Below are 21,270 nucleotides of genomic sequence, written 5' to 3'. Positions count from 1 at the left end.
CCTGCTGTGCACTCGTTCTACATTTTAAAGGACATTTCTCGGAATACAGAGCAAGATTTTATGCCACAGAGGCAGACATCCTTCACAGGGCAAGCCACAATACGTCTTCTCCAATTCACTGCACATTATAATATTCCTCCTTCCACCTTACTGGAGAACAATCGAGTCCCACAGATTGTCTGCCCAAGTTAAACTCACTGCTCCAATGACTGCAGTGAACTTGCTGATATCTTGTGGCTCTGGTGAGTATTTGTTTGTTCTCACAGGGGGTTTTTTGGGTCAGCAATAACTCTGAAGTTAAAAATAGGATGTTACAGCTTTTTTCTATGTGGAAAGTTCTTTAGCATTTGCGGGCAGGGGAGGAGAAAAAGAAAGACTTTCCCATTTTTCTGTAATACTGAGAGATTTTGGTGATTTTCCTATTAAAGATAAAAATATGAAGGTCACTATCCTGCTAAGGCTGAGTCCAGGTAAGGAAAAATCATGTCTTATGGAAAAAAAATAACAATGAATGTAAAATAAATGGAAGGCAATGCAATATTAACTGTAAATTGGCTTACATTACTGAAAGAGCTTATCACTTTATTTTCTCACTTAAATGATATTTTACTCATTGTAAACTATCTTATCTTTGCAAGTTAAGACAAAACCAAAAAAGTGATAGGATTTTTGAGGCCATCAAGCCTTCTTTTTTATAAGGAACATCTCATGCTGCTGCTGTTCCTTGGCTGTTACTCACAAAGTCTTTTATCAGAGAAAAATCACAACAGAAGCAATAGCAAAATAAACCCCATCATCCTGCCTGTAACAAGCCCCCATCAGGACATGTGGCCTGAAGGAGTGAGAGGGTAGGAAGAAAACTAGTTTTATAGGTAATAAATATTCAGGAATGAACTAGATCCTGACAGGCACGAATGACTTCTTATTTTGTGAATTTAGATCTATAAAGCCAAAGAAATTACCATCATGCACTGATTTTAGCAGAAGTTGGGCACCTAAATACATGCTTAGAAGTGATGGAGACATTCCTTACACATGGGATGGGAAATGCTGTTCCTGCATCTCCTGTTGAACTGTCATCAGCTGATTTTCATCAGGCATAATTTTTGCCAAAATGTTATTAGTCAACTACAGCAACATGAGAGCCCATAATAATCTTCTTTTAGCCTGTCTTCACAAATGTTTTCTGAGAAGGAATGTACCGATAATCATATAATCTTTCAGAATTAAAAGGACGCAGTACATTTTCTTTCCTTCCGCCAAGTAGCCGTCTTGTTCTTTGAAAGTCAATATTACAAAGGAAAAAAGAGAGAAACACAGTGCATAACAAGTGTTGTTTAGACAACGCCTCTTACATGACAAGTTATCCATATGTTCAGAATATTTCACAAATGTATCTCCAGTCAAAACCGCACACATAAACACAGCTTTGACTACTGATTAGATCAAGTGACTCAAAGAAAGATAATTCAGTTGCCCAAGACATGAGTTACATAGTTTTACTGTGAAAACCTGATACTTATTAAGTATTGATTGTGGCACACGACACGTTCAGGAAGCCAAGGCTGGCACTCTGGACTACAGCCACTTCTGTGCCTTTCTGAGACCCTCATGGCACCTTCTGTACAGGTGTGCTGAGCTTCACAGACTTTGAGTCAACAAGTCACAGGGAAAAAAAGTATTAAAGAAAATACCTTCTAGGGCTGTTTTCCTTATGCAGATTTATGTACTTCCAAATACAAAGACAACTCTAGACAGCACAGAGACGTAAGGTAAGTCAAACGCTCTGAGGAATGCTATATTTGCTCTCAAACTCCAGTGCAGAGTGTGAGGCAGCAGTTTGGAGCCTGCGTGCCTGCTCTCCCAGGCTCAGCACCACGCAGAATGCCCTTCCCAGGGCAAAACTTACATTTCTAAAATACATTTTGCAAAGAGGTCATTTGAGTTAAACTGCATCGACTAAAGAAATTTGAATCCATGTCTTTAAACTGCAATAGCAACCAGGATTGAATGCACAATGTAAGTGGCACAATGTAAGTAGACTAATTTACAGTAAATCAGACTTGAAATTATTTTCTGTATAGTCCAGCCAATCAAACATGTCAGGACCTGTAAAATGTCATTCATAATGAAATATTTTTTTTTGCTTGTTTGTAATGCTAACTGTGTCCAGAAGCAGCTTTTACCATTCACATGTACATTCCTACTTGGATCAATTCTCTGTCATTACCCAAGTGCTGCGATCCATGACTTACATCAGCCCAGCTATATCCTATGGCTGCTCAGACACAGGACCTCTGTATCCTGCTGTCATTCTCTAACAATATTTCTCTTGATTTAGATGGAGTATGATTAGGTTTTCAGCCTCTTCTTTACCGTAAGCTTCCTTGAAGACTGATTCATTCACTTACTCTCAGGTCAGTCTTTAAAACTGCTCCCTGGATGATGCTTTCTCTTGTTTTCACCAACAAGTCTGCAAAACGCCACAGACCCTGCCGATTTCCCTTGGAATTCGGTCTCAGACACAACTTGACAGTAAGCCCAGAACTGGAGCTTAATGTATGCTAGAGAGGTTTTTGTTATGAATAACTCGGATATTCCTTAGGTATGTTGCTTAAGGATGATTCAACAGAGGATATCACGTTGAGGTTCTCTCTTAGGACCGCAGTCTTTCTTCAGAAGAATAGCTGCTATTTCATGAGCAAAACAGGAAGCAATTGTGCTGTTAATATACAGTGAACAGTAAATTTCTTCATGAGACTCCAAAAATTTAATGAAAAGTTCAGTTAAATTTCTATTCAAGTATTTCATGCCCTCAATCTTACTTTCTTCTGCACATTAAAATAGTGGAGGAATTATTTTACATTTTTTGTATTAGATTTTATTTTAATGCTACCGTGCATAGTCAAAAAGATTCTGCCTTTCTACCTAATGGAACTGCATTCCATTTTATTTACTTTATTTGAATATTTTCAGAACTCTCTAATAAATCTAAATTTGTTTGTTTTGGGACACATTATTTTAGACCCTTCAAAGTGGATTGGCATTCAGAGGGCATGAGTTTAAAACACACAAATTCAGGCCCAGCCTCCAGCTGGATATCCAGGAGCCAGAGCACTTAATGATTTATTTCTGGTGATAGAGCCCATTAGTTACATATCAAACAATTAGGAAGCATAGCTCTGAGGAGCCCCAGATCTAAGAGCCTCATATATAAATTTGCATTAGTATAAGTTATAAAGCATTTTTAAGAACCTTCTTCATGAAATATACAGTGCAAATGTACCTCTTTACTATTAATAGAAGTTCCAAGTAACATTTTGCAGATGAGAATAAGGCTGTAGGAGGAATAGAAGTGATAATGGGTCTCTTGCTATTTGAAGGTCTATAAGGAGAAAATACGTAGGTTGCAAACAATATGGCTATTGACATGACTTGAAGCACTGATTAAAAAACCTCGGATGAAGAGAAACACCAAGGGAGGAACCTCCTCACAGCCCCTCTCTAGCGACTGAAATCTGTCCAGTCAACTGCCAACAACTATTTAAAACTCTACTGCTGGGAAAAAGACACAAGTGCAAACATATGCAAATAAGCATTTTCACTTCTGTGTATATTTTCTTCAAGATAAGAGAATCCGGCTTTAATTCATTCTCTACACCTTTCCAAAAGGGAAAAAACCCACAAGCCTTTATACGTGTTGTTTTATCAATGTCACTGAAAGTTCTGCTGTAGCAACGCTCTGACACCAGGTCCCTACATAACATTAATTCCTGGATCCTTCACTGCTGATGCGCTTTGATCACATCCATTGAACAGCCCATGACTTCCATGTGGGTGTGGTAGGTTACTATCGCTGCTGTTACAAATGGGGATGATGAAACAGGTTGGTTAACATCTACACTCTCAACTTGGTCACAGTGTGCATTGCTCAGCATCTGACACAGCAGTGGCACCATGAACAGTGGCAGAATCATGGAAACATTTGGTTGGAAAGACCAAAGATCATCGAGTCCAACCATAACCTGTCCACTTCTAAACCACGTCTCTAAGCACCTCATCTACCCATCTTTCAAATACCTTCAGGGATGGTAACTCCCCCACTACCCTGAGCAGCCTGCTCCACTGCTTGACAACTCTTTTGGTGAAGAAATTCACTGAATCTGTCACTGCTCTGAAATATGACAATGTGGATGCAGGAGGAGGATCTGTTTGCTGCTGGGTCCAACTGACATCCTCAGATCTGAATCTGCAGATGTTATGAATCATCCTGCAGAAGTGATTTAACAGCAAGCCCTGAAAGTGCAGATTTATTCCCAAGGGTGAAGCAATTGGTCCAGCAGTTATTTATTCCTAACAAACTGAAAGCACTGTTGCTAAATACCTATTTTCACCAAGCAGAAAACATTAATCTGACCTAATGGAAAGGCATTAGCATGCTGTAAAGGCTCATGTTTTTATAGGTGTGCTTCCATTATGGACTTTCTCAGCTCTACAGATACTAATGTATACATATTGGTGGTGAAAATTAACAGTATAATATTTAATTTCACTCTTTCAGGGAGGGACTTTCAAAAGTGCTCAGTGCCAGAAATTAAACACTAAAACTGAACTTCTGTAGAAGTATAAGATTAAATCAATATTGAATGTTTTCTCACATCCCATTTTTATTCCAGTCTAGCAAAACAATATTGTAAAATCTCCAGCCAGTACCAAAACAAGCCCTATAACTCACACTGCAGTTAACTCTAAACAAATCTTAGTACTAAGGAAGTACATTACTGCTTTAATGTCTTGCCAGCTGTGATAATGTCCTGGTACTACGTGACAAGCAAGGAGTCCATATTGCCCAGAAAAAAGTTTCAGTGATACATTACACTATCTCCGAATAAGGAAGCTATTCATATTATAATCTCCTAGGCAGAGATTGGGGAGCAAATTCTCTATTGCCTGAATACCAAGAATGTGAACATTTTCTGAGAGCTGAGCTAGTTTCAACTGCTTCTGTACTGTAGAGGAAAGGAAACTGCAAATGCAGAGAAATAAAAGAGTGACAAAACAAAAGCATTATAAATGTATATTTAGCCATTCAGATTAGTGCCCTTTCCAACATGACAGAATTCAGCTTAGAAACATGTCACTAATTTTGAGTCACCTTCTTCAAAAAGATGCCAATGTCCTGTCATGGAGCAGACAAATGTGTCGTGATTGAGGCAACCAGCCACATAATGTGAATAAAAAATGGAAAACATTGCAAGAGAGCCCATCTGAACCCATAGTCTGCAATTTCAGACTTGCCCTGAGCAGCAAGAGGGAGTGGATGCATTAATGGAAACGAGTCCCGCCTGCTGCTTGGCTCACAAGCAGAACAACAGCTGTATTTGTAAGACATATTTGTTGTAACAAGCAGTCCAGTCATTTGTCCTGTTAGCCTGGAGAACAAGTCCATTTAGTTTTGACTAAAACGCGATAGAGCACAAATCTACATGACACTGTCCAATAGTGATATTATATTTCTCCAGTTAGAAACAGGATAGGCATAGTTTCAACAATTCAGAAGGAGAAAAAAAAAAAGTCTTATTTCTGTATTTTTGAAGACTAACATGACAATCGGGTGCAAAGGTCTATGGTAAAACACATATTTAAAAACACTATAATAACACTATTTAAAAAGGTTTGATGTAGGTGTATCATAGCATGGAAATTGACAGGAGAGAATGCTCATCTTTTGTACTAAATACTACTTTTTATATTATTTGCTGTATAAAATGTGGCAATCCTAACCACGCTTTCTCTGACAAACATCACTACACTCTCTCTCTTGTAAGTAAGTCAACAACTTATTTCACCCTCCTATAATTGTGCCCATGTCTGTGGATTATCACAACACGCTTTAAAATTAAAGTACACAAAAAATTGCATCAGCTTCCAGGCTTCAGGGAGTACGCACGCTCCCAGCCATGCAAAATACGAAGCCTCCTCTAAAACCAGCTGCTGGAGCTGAGTGGAAAGAAAACATCAAGATAAATTCAGCGCTGTGGTAACCCTCCACTTCAAATGCAACTACACACACATGCATATAAACATACACACCTATATGTGACTTGGAGATGACTCCAAGTGTTTCACCTGTGATATTTCAGTGATGCAATTATAAGGATAATTACCTTGGCAAATATTTCACTGTTCTTGGTTGGAAGGGGCAATGCTCTAATTTGCTCTTTTCGTTGAAGCCTCAGGCAACTTCTCATAACAATAATAAAAAATTAAGTATTATGTCAATAGTTTTATGAAGTAGAAAGGAATAGATTGTTTACTATTACTATTGGGTTGCCCAAAAAGTAATGGCATGTTTTTTTAATGGAGGGATGTACATGTCTTGAAATGTAACAGACTTCACTGTAACCTGCAAATTCGTTATGTAACTTGACAGCTGACAGTTCAAGCTTGTTTTAGAAAAAGAAAGTGCATGATTTCGTTAACAATTATTTATTTAGCATTGATTTCAAAATGGAAAAGAAAATTAAACATTTTGGTCATATTTTGCTGTAGTACTTCCAAAAAGGAAAGTAAGGCACAAGGTCATAAAAAGTTATGTGATGTGTACGGTGAAGATGTCTTAAAACTACGTCGATGTCTGGATTGGTTTGCTAAAATTTTTGTCTGGAGATTTTTACGTTAAAGATGCACCACACTCATTGGAAGGCCAATCAAAGTTGATAATAACAAAATAAAGGCAGTGATCAACTCCAATTGGAAATTAACGACACCAGAGATTGCTGATAATCTTAAAAAACTGAGCATTGAAAACCATTTAAAACAACTTGGATGCATTAGTAAGCTTGATATTTGTGTGCCACATAAGCTCTAAGAAATTAATCTCACTAAGCACATTGACATCCGTGATTCTCTCTTGAAACATGAAGAAAATGACCCATTTTTGAAACCTATGATAACAGGCAATGAAAAATGGATTGTTTACAACAAAAACGGATGAACAAGATTGTGGAGCAAGCGTGATGAACCAGCTCAAACCACTTCAAAAGCAGATCTTCACCAGAGGAAGGTTATGCTGTCAGTCTGGTGGGATTTCAAAGGTATTGTGTACATTGTATTGCTTCCAAGGAACCATTAATTTGGACATGCACTGTCATCAACTGGATGAATTGAATGATGGCTTCAAACAGAAGCATCCAGAACTGGTGAACTGCTAAGGTGTTGCGTTTCAAGTTCGGTCACTCGTCAAAATTGTTGCAATGTGGATGGGATTTGTAACCATATTCATCATATTTGTCAGATCTGGCACCACCAGTCCACCATTTGTTTTGTTCTTTACAAAATACCTCGAATGGTAAAACCTTCTTTGCTGATGAGGATATCAAATTGTTCTTGGAACTGTTTTTTTGCCAGAAAAGATAAGAACTTCTTCGAGCGCAGAATCAGGAAGTTGCCTGAAAGATGGCAGTGATATATTGTTCAATAAAGTTTTTGTTTCCCATGAAATATTCACCTTTCATTTACCCATAAATACATGCAATTACTTTTTGGCCAACCCGATCTAAGGAAAGGTATTGCATTCCGAACATGTCCTGCTGGTTCAATAAACAAACGTCTTTCAATTAAAATTTCTCCTATAGCCACCAACATTTCACGACAAAGTTCTACGTGGGTATATTTCTTGTACTGCATATTTGGCATTCACTGGCTAATCTTCCACAGGGTTGACACCTACGCTGATAACCACCTCTGATCCTTCTGTGTTTTCTGCCTTGTCTTATAAATACAGCAGCAGATGCCAAGATCCTACAGTTCAGGCTTTGAGATAATTACAGTGGCAGCAGAGTTATTGGGAAGACGAAATAGGCTTTGATCTGAAGCTTCCTTACACTGATACATTTAAAACACAAAGCTCAGCTAGACCTGTATAAACAAATATTGAGAGCTACAAAACTCACTCTCTAAAGCTGTAGGCAAAGCGTACATCTGCTTTCTTAGTACTTAATGATGGTTCCTTTTGTGCTCGCATTAATTGTGAAAACCCTGGAAAGTTCATCTTTGCCAGGTGCTTAAGAAGGCTGGAGGCTTATTTTAAATACATCCAAATTATAACAATGCTGGAGACTACTGAACTGGGCAGGAAGGCTTGTGGGAGTAACCTCCCTTGTGACACTTTGGCCATGTCAGGTACTGATTAAAATGTAATCTCCTGCATGGTTCTTAGCCTCCCAAAATTCATTTGGCAGCTCACTCTAATGTTATCATTCAAACTCTGCCTTGTCACCTGAAAGGAGGAATAGACGGAGAAGACTGAAAACTAAAACAGAGCAAATAAAAATGTCTAACTGAATGGAGTTTTCCAGAAGTTCATGCTATGCTCTGGATGAAAAAAGTCTCAGTAGAGTTGTCATCTCCCTTCTTGTCTCCCTTGCTTTCCCTGTTTTTTACAGTCTACTCTGAACAGATGTCCTTGACTTGGCAGGCACTTGTACGCATCCAGTGTCTTCTGCGCTGTCTCAGAGAAGGCATTCCCATTAGCTGTACTTGTGGCTTGTCAAGTGTTGGCCAGTTGTTGCAAGAGAGCTATCAGGGTTCTTTCAAAGACTGAACATAGGTTTAATTTTAAAGCAGACCCACAGCTCACCATCCATGGGAGGTTTTCACAGATACCTGACTTTGCTGCTAACAGTTTAGCAGATATTGTGCTCTCAGACACTTATAATTAAGAATAGAAACAAAACTCACTGGGGTTAAAATTAGGTAATTGAGGGATGATTATTTTTAGGCAAACAATATAGGCTACCATACTGTGTACATTTGAGTTTCAGATGGAATTGTTTCCTACAGACCTTCCAAAGTCACAGCGGAAAGTGTCAAGACAATCAGCTGAACTTTCCCACATCCAGGAGGTTGTTTTGTTTTCTAGAGATGAACAGAGAGAAATTTTAGATTCTGATTTTCAGTGAGTATGTTCTGAATTACAAAAGTTGGAAATAACTCGAGCAGTTGATGATAAGGGCAGCTACTAGCTTCTATAATGAAAATGGCCTTGAGCTTGAAAGAGCAAAACTCAGGTAGTAAAATTAGTAACTTGACAGTATTCGAGAAGAAATGGGAAAAATCTATTTTTGTTCAATCAGAGCAGGAAAGCAACAGCCAAGAACATAAATTAAGAGATTACATATATAGAAAAAAGTAAAAACATAAGACGATTTGACAGAATACCTATGTTAAAGCACAAGCACATGCAACGCTTCTCAAGAAGTAAGTCGAAAATGTGGCTATGTAGGAAAAGAAATGTAAGAGAGTTCTAATTTTTACAGTTTCTTGTGCAATCATTTCACACTTGTGCAATCATAGATGAATCTAAACTTGATTAGGGAAAAAACAATGGCAGTAGATAATTTTTTTAAAGTGTCATAGTAAACAGGGATATTAATTATGATTTTATATCCTTCTTTTAAAATGCATGAATATTTTAGTGGTTCATAGGACAAAACTGCTTATTTTATACAGTTCTGTTCTTCTGACACTATTCCATCTCTGTTCAAAACTAAAATTAATGAGCTCTCAGATAGTTATTGGTTAGTTTGTTTGTTTGAATGAGAAAAGGTATTATTTTTACAGCTAGCAAGGCAGTGTGTGCTGGACTGGTAGTTGCCTATTCTGGAGGTAAAGTTTGGGCTGTCCACTTGCATGGTAATGATTACTGCTGCTACCCGAAGAAAATAAGAGCAGAACATTGTACAGAAAAACAAGAGCAGCACTTTGTTATGCAGCCTATGTGTATCTATCACAGGGCACTTCCAGAGGGCCAGCGAGCCCAGTGACTGATCTGCTTTCCCACAGCAAAACCCACTACCCCACATCCTTCTCAGTGTCCCTGCTGTGATTTAGGATACTGCCTACAAGCTGCAAGAGGGACCCAGGAGATTATTAGGAAGACACCTTTCTGCCAGGAACTGGTACTTTATCATACAAGAGGGAAGCAATTGAGTAGATTAACTTCATTTTTACCGGTGCCCACCATCTTTATTCGCTTCCTCAGGGACCCTTGCCAAGTGATAGATAAATCCAATTCGCCCATGCTTGAGCAGGATGGAGAGGAAGATGCTCGCGTGTCAGCATATGCTAGCAGAAAATATTTTCCCCCTCATTGACTTTTTTGCACATCAGCTGATTTTTATTTCATACTGTGTATATCTCTGTACTTACTTCCTGTGCTCCCTACTGAATGTTATCACATCTGATACCACCAGGGCTTCATTAACGTAAAATGTTGTCATGTGGCGAATTATTCTTAAATGAGAAAACACAGACAACCCTAGAAGAGAAAATGAGTTGTTGGACAGCATGGGGCCAGGAGCATTTGAAGATGTCCCATAGGAATTTCTCCACAAATTGTTGGGGAAACCGATTGAAATTCAATACGAAAGTGCAAATGAGACAACATAGCTCCCTAGTGGCTTGTAAAGATCCCCTGGAAGGAAATCAGGAGCACAACTGCACCTTGCAAAATCAAGAAATGCATAAATCCCACCGGGAAATACAGTGAAGGAATGCAGCAATATGAAACAAATCAAGTAAAGGAGTAATTTTAGAAAGAATTGCAACATATTTTGAGAATCAACTTTGAAGGAACTTAAGATCTGAACAGGATTTTATCAGAATCAGTGTTACACCAGCGAAGTGTAATTAACTTCACAGGAGTGAACGGCAAGGGCTACATCAGCAAACACACTTGTCTGCCTTGGTTCATTACCAAAGGCATTTACAAATACACCTCTCACTGTGGGTGACTTTGGAGGTGAAAGAGGTGCGCCCCAAGCAGGGCTCTGGCTGCCGGTCAGACAGCTGCCTCCTGCGGTGTGAGCAACTGGGACTGCGGAAACTCCCCAGATGGTGGAACGTCAGTGGGGTGCGAAAGGAGGGAGGACCTCTTCCCTTGCAAAACTGGTGCTCAGGAACTGGCTTGGATTTACACTGGCAAAGTGGTGAAGCGGCTTAGTTTTTAACAAGCTTTGGTGCTTTTGGCTGAGGTAATCAATGATGCTTCAGCTGTCATGGCCTCTGCTTCTGGATTGAAGGGCTGGGGTGCTGCTAAAGCACAAAGAAAACTTCTCCAGGATTAAAAGGAAGATAGCTAATACGAGCTGAGTGTCAGGGAAGGCTGTAGATAAAAAAAGGCTCAAAAAACCCACTGTCTGTTGTTTACCTACTGTGACACGTACCTCCTATAACTACAAAATTTCATTTAACAGTATAAAGTATGAAATGAACATACTAATGGGCACCTGGCCACTTAGATGCTGTGAGAATCAATAACTTCAAAAAGTATGGAATGGAGTTGCAAAAACCTCCTACTAATGTGTATTTTGAAGAACCATTTAAAGAAACATCAATTCTTTTCTCAGCCATTCATGCACATACGTGTATTTTTCAAGTCTTTTAGAGGGAGGATTGACTTTTGTGTATTCAAGGATTTGATCTACTGAAAATGCCCTGATTGTTAAAAAATATTTGCCCTACTAAAATATTTAACAACTAAAAAGAAAACCAACCAGCAAGTGAGATCAAAACCATCCTGTGGCATTATAAAAACCATAAGATGAGCAATTTCATAAAGGATAAAAATGGCTTGTGTGAAAGCAATTTTTTTTTTTTAAATGACAGATTTGGAACTGTGGCTGAGGAAGCTTTGAAAGTGGCCAGGCTTACCGGGTGTATTGTAAGGTAGTTGTAGTCTTTGTAGAAGCAATTATTATCATCTTCCCCAAGCACAGACAAGTCTGTGAGCAAAAAAAGCAAACAAAAGGAGAAAAGGCTGGCTGAAGCACACCCTTTCCCAAGCCTAGATGCTTACTCGCTGATGGCTTAAGCCAAAGTGAAAACAGTCTGAATCTAATTTAAACTGCTGAAAATTCAATAGCTGGTACTGTATCTGCTGAAAGAACAGGCGAGGAAGGAGCAATGTTCTGGGCGAGGGCCAGTGGCTCTTGTTTGAATGTAGACCTCAAGCGGTTCTTTCAGACCCACCGCCTGTCAGCCCTCGTAAGTGTTCTTCAGAGTAATTATTTAATCAGAGCAGCCATGGATCAATGCTCTCAAAGTGTTTGTAATTAACAGATTTTTGTAAAAGGTCCAGCATGGCATCCTGTAGAACTGACGATTCGGAGCTCCAGATAAAATTTTACATTGTGCAAACATCAGCAGGTTTCCAGTGGCAGCTTTTTAATTGGCAACACTGAGGCCAGACTTCTAACTAATAAGAAAATTATTTTACCTAGACTTTTTTCATTTATCAGGCTATTCAGTTCATACCTCATACTATTAAAATTAGACTATAGGCCTGATCCTGCTTTTACAAGGTTCTGAGTTTACTTGAGTACAACTAGAAGTTGAGTCTGATTTCTCCAGGTGCAGTATCCCAAAAGAATTTTTGAATATATCATTAATTCTCCCTCCAAAAGTAGCCTTGTGCATTTTAAATGTCATTATTCCTCTGATGCTTCTAAAAGGTGCAAGGATTATCTTTTCACACTCTTGCTCTTTTAACTATTAATTTTTTTTTATTCACTACAGAGCTGGAATATACTTTTCCCATTTTGCCACAAGTTCTGGGACATTAAAAGCAGGACATTAAAATATCTATAGGCTTACAGGCCTTTAGTACAATATTTGTTATCCCCATATTTTTAGAAAAAGCAGTTATTACATTAAAGGAACAAAGTCCAATTATTTCAGCGTAAGCTAATAACCATCAGGTTGCTTTGCACGTGTCCCATTGCAAAGCTTTAAAAATAATTTCCTACTATGTGCGCTATGACGGGTCATAGCTGGAATCCACAAATCTACACAGTTAGTCAGTAAAATTCTACTTTTCTAACAGGAAGAGTCAGACACTGTACTCACAATTATCCTTCAGGATGACAGCGTTCCAAATTTTAATCCCTTGCTAATCAATACGGTCATAGGGTAGCCAATGGCAGAATTTGGTGGTTTGAGCTTTGTGTGGCTAATAGAAGATTGCAGCTTCATTGATAAGTTTGGTCCCAAAAAGCTTCAGTAAATTTGACAATCAACTCTAGTTTAAAAAGAAAAAGTAATCTGTGGAATAGCTTAAAGTGTTGGTGCCAAATTTGAATGAGTAAATGCAAATGAGTAAAACTGTGCATAAGTAATACTAATTAATGGTAAAACCTACATGTGAAGCTGGGTAAAGTTAGCTATTAGGCCAATTAAGACTATTCTGAGTAATTTGGTTTGAGGAAGCTTTAATGCTTCCCTTGATTCTAATCATAATGTTTCATCTGGAAAAGAAACACTTGAGCAGGTACACAGCACTTGTAATGGGAATTGACTGAACAGCGTTTTGCAGAGTAATCTGTGGAGGCTGGGGCCACTAACCGGAATAAAAATTTTAACAGAGATGCCAAACTATCCATTTTGGTTCTGAAAACTGGTGAAGTAAAACACAATTATGTCCTTTACTAAGTAACAAAAACTGTTTTCTTCATTTATCATTTCCTTCTGGCTAACAGAGGAAGCTCTGCACTGGTGGTGCTAACAGCTCCTTGTTTTCAGCACATATTTACAAATGGATTGGGCACCAAGGGATGCTTTTTATCTAGGGAGGTAAAAGTAATTTTATTCCTGATCAAAGGTGATGACCGATAATGAGCACACAAAAGATTTGTACAAATACATTTAGGAGTGTTAATAGATAAACATTTACATTACTGGAGATTGAAGAGGTATTTTTTGCTGTTTATCTAGAAAAGCAGACATATTGAGAGATTACTGTACCAAATTTAAAGTTTCCCCCAATACACAGGTGTGAGAGTACAACGCTTTGAAGGAGTCTGGGGAGAAGATGTCGACTCATCGGTGATGACGGAGGTTGGCTACTTCTGTGGGGAGGGAGCAAAGAAGTGAAAATCAGAGTAATGTGTTGTAGACTTGCGAGGGAGGTTTCAGGGTGCATCTCCAGTCCCAGGGCTCCAAACTACAGTCCAATCCATTGGACCAATAATGACCCACAGTCATACAGACCTGTTTTAGATATTCCCTTTTAGTGGAATTGCAGATGTGTATCCCAACAACCAAACGCAACATAAACCAACCAATGATCTGAGAAAAAACCTGATGATATACTTCCATGGATCAAGCACAACTACTTAAATGTCAGCACTATTTCTAAGGGAAAGTATTTGCCTTAAACTTGACTGAAGTTTCTTCTGAGGAAGAAAGCAGACATGAATGATCTGCTGGTTCTTCCCCCAGTTTGATAGCCTCATTACTACTTTATCAGGACTGTTCTACAAAACATGGCATTTCTTTTATTCCACAGCAAGGGTGAAATCATAGAAAGCATGACATTATATATAGATAAAGCGGACTAGTTGAGATTTATACTCACATAAGTTGGAACAGTACAGATTTCAGTTCCCTGCATAGTATTTTCTTGGCTAATTGGTTGTAAAATGGGTTTGGAAGTCAATTCAATATTTTCAACTAAGCTACTGCCAGCATTTCTCCACCTTGTTTCCATATAAGAACAGTACCAAAGCCTTTCAGTATGAGAAATGAAATTTTACATTTCAGTGTAAAGTTCTCAAATATTTTTACAAACATCAGTTTTTGACTATGTTTCGTTCATCTGCTATAGCTCTAAATAACTAAATATGTGAGAAATACACTTATAATGTGACAAAAATAAGTCACTGGGAAATCTTTTCTTTGCTTCCTCCTGAAACCTTCACTGACAGTAAGAAGAGATGAGATTTAAGTATCTATGCAACAACAGGTGAAGGGCACTCACATTCACTCTTTTGCATAGCACGCAGAATCACAGAGCTACTCCCATACAAGTAATAATGCAAGAGGAGCCTCCTTCAGTTGACGTAAAGGCAGGCAGTAAAGAGAAAAAAATCACCCTTGGCTTTATATCCACCTGTCTGTAAAAAGCACTGCTGAAAGCCCAATTATTTTGATGGATACTGAGGAGAGAAAAAAAATAAGGACTTATGTAAATTACAATGAAAGAACTCAATGTATTTCTGAAAGTATCTCAGGAATTTACAGTAAATAATGCTTTCAAAGGAAATGGAAATCATTCTGCACTGAAAGCTTCTGATCTTGCCATTTTTACTTCAGATCATATTAGTGCTGCGCATCATTACAAAAATGTGTTCTTTGAAGCATGTGTACTCTACCTCCTTCTATTCATCATAAATACCCTCTCTGTGAAAGTACACTTTGCCACTGTGCACACATTTTTCTTTCTAAGATTTAATTCATTTCCTAAAGAAATGTCACGCAGAAATCAATCTTGCCAGTATAGTTCACAAGGCCTGATTCATTTAACAAATGATTTATAGACAACTGTGAGATAGAAAATAATGGAATGTTGTTATTAAGAGCAACATTACACATTTCCAACAGCGTATATAGAGAGGGTATATACAGAGGATGTTAATATTCCTTCATGAATGAGCGATACATTATGAGAAGAAAGACGAGAGCGTGCCATGGTTAATGGCTGGCTTCCAGCTTCCATTCCAGCTCCCTCTTTGTACTCACAGCTAATGCTATTGCATAAATCCTGACCTTTGCTGTTGTTGGTTTCATTGAAAAACAACAGCTTGTAGAAAAAGAGATAAGAAAACAAGTGTCCTGTTACAGAAAATGTAATTTGGATTGGTATCCAAACATAATCAGTTCTTTAGAGAAAACATGAAAGTTCAACCAAAACTGCATCTGTAGCAGCAGACCTCAAGTGAGAGCAGTAGTTAATGGTTTGATAGCTAATCTGGGAAGTGTTTATCTAAGCAGTGTCACACATGGGGATTAAATACTTCTCTTCCTTCCTGTCTCTTTTTCACCTAGTGCCAAAGGAAGCAGTGTTTGCAGCTCTCCAGGCTGAATACACCTTGGATTTCTTCATATGGTATAGGTATGAGCCTTTTTATTTTCTACTAAGCAAGACAAAAGAACCAATTCCCTGCACTACACATTTGTCTATATATACCATGAGCATGGTGGGATCCTAGGGTGTCTCATAAAAATAAAGAAGATTTCCCCCAAGCTGTCTTCTGCTCTCATATCCATCATGACTAGAGTGATCAAATGCGACCTTCAGCATTGTAAGCACTTTGGTGCCCCAAGTCAGGTGTAAAATCTTCCAAATTTTAGTTCAGTGGCTTTGGGAAAAGAGTCCAAGCCCTAGTGTCAGATGCTCACAGTCCTGACTCAAAGCACCTGCACACACCCTGGGTAGAGAGCACCTTGTCTGAGCCAGAGGCACAGAAACAGTTTTGAAATCTTCCTTGTCCCAGAGAACTGAGAAGCTGGGGCTGAGCAGGCAGGGAAGTGCTTTGTGTGCTCCAGATCCAAAGTCCAGACACCTCACAGGGAGCTCGGCACACAGGGGCTCCTGCAAAAGACCGTTTTAACCCTTAGAAAACAGCAGTGAAACATCACTGCACTGAATTAGGACTTAGTACCTCTAATTAAGTAATCATGCTAAAAGCTGTACAAACATAAGAAAAAACAGCTTATACATGAAAGACTTCATGCTCAGATTTTTTTCCTGAAAAGTAAAACATACCCTCAGACCTTCTTTGTATTCCCGAAGAAATTATCTGACAAAGCGCAGGAAAAGGAATTATTCCTACAGATTTCTGAAGTGCAAAAAGTGAGGAACATTGGACATGCTTCATTAGACACAGATGGAAATATAAAACATTTGGAAAACATATAGTTGAATAGGATCCTTCCACAGGACTCCATGCAAAAAAAAGAAAAGGCAGCAAGATTAAAATCTGCTCCCAGCAAGAAAATTTAAACCCAGAGTAACACATTTCCTCTGGAGCAATCAGTCCGCAAATATTATGGTTTAACTAAGACTCTAAAAATCTCCGTAACAGAAAAGCAGGAAAACCTGAGGAATTCAATTCTACTATATTGCACTGTCAAAATTATGAAGTGAAAATGTTAACCTTTTTACTGTGTAAACAGAATTTCAGAAGTAATTAAAAAAAGAAAAATTCAAGCACCCGCATTTCATGAAAACAAGTCTATGTATTTCCCTACGTCAGGGGAATGCTGATCGGGAAAGCCAGGAGATGCAAACTCAGGCACTGGTGTATTTCCAGCGAACTGTCACAAGGTAGCAGCACAAAGCATCAATCTAAAGAATTTCTTAAAGATACTACAGAGGTGGAGGCGATGTGTCATCAGTCACCAGGACACAGCTGTAAGAGTGGAGGCAACATGACTTACTGCAATTAAGTACTTAGCAGGGAGTAAGTTCAGGGCTGGGGTAGCCTGTGCTAACCTTTGTGAGGCAGCAAGCATAAGAACAGACTTTTCTTCACTTTACTGCAGACGCGAGATGTGTTATATGAGCCAGCATCAGGGCACAAGAAGACCAGGGAACAGAGAATGTCTGGTAGGGTCATGGAGGGGAACTTTACATCTAGCAGGGTCTCACAGCTTACAAATTGGTTGCTCAGCTCCTGAGCTGCCCTGCTTTCCAACAGAAATGACTGTTTTTCCCTTTCAGTACCCTCTATGTGCACTTTTTAAAAGATGCAAAAGGAAAAAGGATATATCTCAATTCGCTACACATTAGATTGTATATACAGTATGATGAAATATGTACGTGTGCACAGTAACTTGGAAATCTCAAAAGTAAGTCCATATTCTAGGAAATAAATGTAAAGGTCAATAGGTCAAGAAAGGTTAATAAAGTCATTCCTGAGCTCCTTTGAGAGGAAGAAGCACTTGGAGATGAACTGAGATCTGCAGTATAGCTGTAGCTGAACATTCACAGGTTTTTCAAGAACTGGATTTTTTGGCTATTGATCTGCCAATCACTTTTTCTGTAAGAGGAAATTCAGTTATCCACGTCTCAGTGAGCCTTTTTCACCTAGATGCTTTTGTGGGAGCTGTGTTTGTTGTACATTCGCATCTTTTATGGTATCACAGAACAAAAAATTCAATAACTGCTCTGTTGAATTCTAAAGATCATTATTCTACTTGTTTAGAAAATGAAAATGATACCTGATTTTCTCTCCCCTTGCTCTCACCATCAGCTCACTTTCAAACAGTTTGGTATATTTTACTCAATTAAAAACACGTATCTTTTTTTAACTGGTGATGCCTGGGCAAAGGCTACAGATGTTCCCAATTATGACATTGTCCCTGTCATGAGAACAAATTTGTAAAATTGTTGAATAAATGCTCTTTACTATAGGAATCACAATGACTTTTCTCTTTTAAAATGTGAAATAATTTTTCATTACTTACTACAGTTCTACCATAAACCTCAGCGACCTTCCCATTGCCTGGACACTCAACTGCACTCCCTGCCCAGTGCATTGGCTCCCATCTCAAAGCACCATCAGGATTTCCTCTCCAGCTCAGCATCTACTTTCTGCACATCAGTAAAGCCAGATTCATTCATTTCAGATTGCCTGCGTCTGGCCAACGTTGATACCAACTACTCTTTATTCCTTTCTTCAACTCTCAGCTACCTTCAATGAAGTTTTCTCAAGAACCCTGATCTCCCATGGCTCTGCTTCCCATGTTTTTCTGCTTGTCTTCTACATGTCCTATTTGTGCAATCTGGGAGAGGTCCTCTGTCCCCACTTCTATTTTGCCCTCAGTTCAGTTTCCAACACACACTGGTGAACAACTGATGGATTGACATCTCCCCATCAAAAGGAAACTTCTGTTCCTGTTCCACGTATCTTCTCACAAATACCAACTTGTCAGCTTAAGATCCCCACAGGCAAAACTGATGTCCTCATCCTTCCTCTCCAGTGTTCAAGCCCATTCATGGGTGATCTTTTCCCATCCTCTTTCTGTTACCTTTAAGTGGAGCTTCAGTCTTTTCTGGGACTATCTGAAGTGTCAGCTTTGCTTAATTTTTTTTGCAAAGTTGGTAAATGATGGTTTAAACCAAGACTCTTCCAATCCATTCTCACATGTAAGCAATTCATGTCAGCTTTTCTCCTGACTATTCTCATGCCCTTTCCTCTGGCCTTATTAAGTCCCACCATGTCCTCTTCATATCCTTTCAAAAAGCTTCTGCAAAGATAATTTTGCAAAGATAGTGTGGCCCAACTCCTCACGCTCACCAGGGCCTTCCTCTGCTGCCCACACTATTCGACCAGCCTCCCAGTCCCAACTGCATCGCACATAAGCTCAAGGTCTCTGTTTCAGGACACTTTACAGCTTCTATTTTACTTCAAATCACATCTCTACTAAGTCATTATTGACTTCTCACTTTTAAATGATGACAGTCTTTATTACCCAGTTACTAAATTTCGAAACAACTGTCTTCGGCTTTTCCTGTCATACTTGTCAAAAACTCCCTGTAAACACCTGCAAAAACCATGTCAGAATCCTTCTTAAAACTCAACATTAACATGATGCCTACACAAACCCAAACAAATGTGGGATAATTAGGCACTGAGGCACTGACTGTAAGATTGCCCATACTGCTGACCTGTATGGTCTCATTTTTAATTAGCATTGCCAGTATTGTTTCTTCTCTTTGCTTTTTGTAGGTTGTAAATTTTTTGCTTAGAAACCATCTTTTTATTCCACTTGCATGAAATGGGCATAGCAAGTAGCTGACTCCCTTACTGTCTTGAACAAGCAAATTGTTAAAAGAAAGCTACCTTAAAGCAGAGATCTATATAATCCCTTCCAGATTTATAAAATATATTTTGCAAAGGATAAAAAAATTGAATACAACAATTTGGTGCAGTGTCAGAAAGAAAACCCACTAACTGGGATGGATGATGAGGAGGTAAAGAGAAAATCCAAAATTCACGGCATCATTTACTTCACTGTAAATGTGGAAAAAATCCCAGTGGTATTATTACATATTTGTTTAACTGAGAGGCTGTACAAGATGCAATTCAGCCATCTGTGCTTGGCCCATCTGTACTTAGAAAAGTACCGTACTACTGAACTGTACTACTTCTGCTGTCAAACTTTGGAGCCATTACAAAATATGCCAAGAAGTGCAGAATGGTAGATGACAGCACATCTATTAAGATCTCTAGTGCAGATTTTCTTCTTTCCAATCACTTACAGATGCACTTCAAATCAAAATCACTAGCTAGATCTTCCTAAGAACTCCTTGAAATTACCCCCTCATTCCTATATTGTACATATATTTCTATTCTTCTATGAGAAAGACAAACTACTACCATCAGTCAGTAGAACTCAGTAACAAAACTAACAAAGCCTGCTTTGCTTCAGATTCATTTTCTATGTCCCAACAGCTTAAGCCCATATAACTCTGCAATGCCACACGTGCCAAAGCCATCCCCAAATTCCTCCTGAAATATTTACCTTCCCACAAAACTACATCTCCAAGGAGAAGATGTGGGGACTTCCCTGCTGCCTGCCTGACCAGTGTCTGGCCAAGCAGCCCAGGAACGGCTAAGCCTTCCTCTCAGGTATCTCTTTTCAGCCCATCTCAGTTCTATCCCAAACCAGGTAGGAATCTCAACCACTGTTACTCTGTTTGAGTTGACTTACAGGCCCAACAGGTATGAAAGGAAGTTCAGCAAACAGGTTGTGCAGCCTTTGGTGAGAATGCCTCCAACATGGCTCCATGCAATAAAGATAAATACTTCTCAATAGAGATAATTCCTCTCTGTGGGTTTGTTTATTTTCAAACTGGGAAAAATTGTTTTGAAGCCATTAAAGTATCAATGTTGAAGCCTTTTCCCCACTCTGTGACTGCTGCAAATAAACAGTATTTCTGTGTTTAACAAGGCACGGGGACAGCAGCACTTGCAGGTCGTTGCCATTGGACATGACTGGTTTTCATTAGCTTCCTTGCCTCTTAGATACATCAATACAGGCAGCTGCCACAAATTCATATCTGCATTTTCAGAAACACTGCAGTTAAGAATGAGTGGTTTGATACAAAGCCTCCCTACCAGAAAGCTCTATCTGCACTGCAAAGAAAGCCGTAAAACCCACCTAGCCATGAATTAATACAGAATGAACAACTGACAATAATTATTTCAATATAGTGCTCCTGACCTGCTTCAACACTTCCTTCTTCTCTAATCATGCTTTTCAGTACGTTTTGCACTTGATTTCTTAACCACACAGGCACTTAGTAGTTTGTATTTTCCATTAATTCTCTATTTAATAATAAGTATCACTTCCCTCTGAGACAGAACTGTATATGATTGGCTCTTTTTTTTTAATGATGAAAATTCAAACCTTGTGACGTAG

General features: G+C 38.8%; 1 protein-coding gene across 1 annotated transcript in view; it reads right to left on the bottom strand.

Annotated features, from left to right (window-relative positions):
• SPOCK1 (sparc/osteonectin, cwcv and kazal-like domains proteoglycan (testican) 1) overlaps window positions 1-21,270 on the bottom strand; it is a gene marked incomplete at its 5' end in the record, with an annotated part of 97,531 nt that overhangs the window by 15,757 nt on the left and 60,504 nt on the right. The gene's annotated exons all lie outside the window — the stretch shown is intronic.

This window comes from Mesitornis unicolor, unplaced genomic scaffold (genome assembly GCF_000695765.1).
Source record: "Mesitornis unicolor isolate BGI_N332 unplaced genomic scaffold, ASM69576v1 scaffold592, whole genome shotgun sequence".
Classification (NCBI taxonomy): domain Eukaryota; kingdom Metazoa; phylum Chordata; class Aves; order Mesitornithiformes; family Mesitornithidae; genus Mesitornis; species Mesitornis unicolor.
Note: the sequence above shows the minus strand (reverse complement) of the source record. Positions and strands in the feature narration are given on the sequence as shown.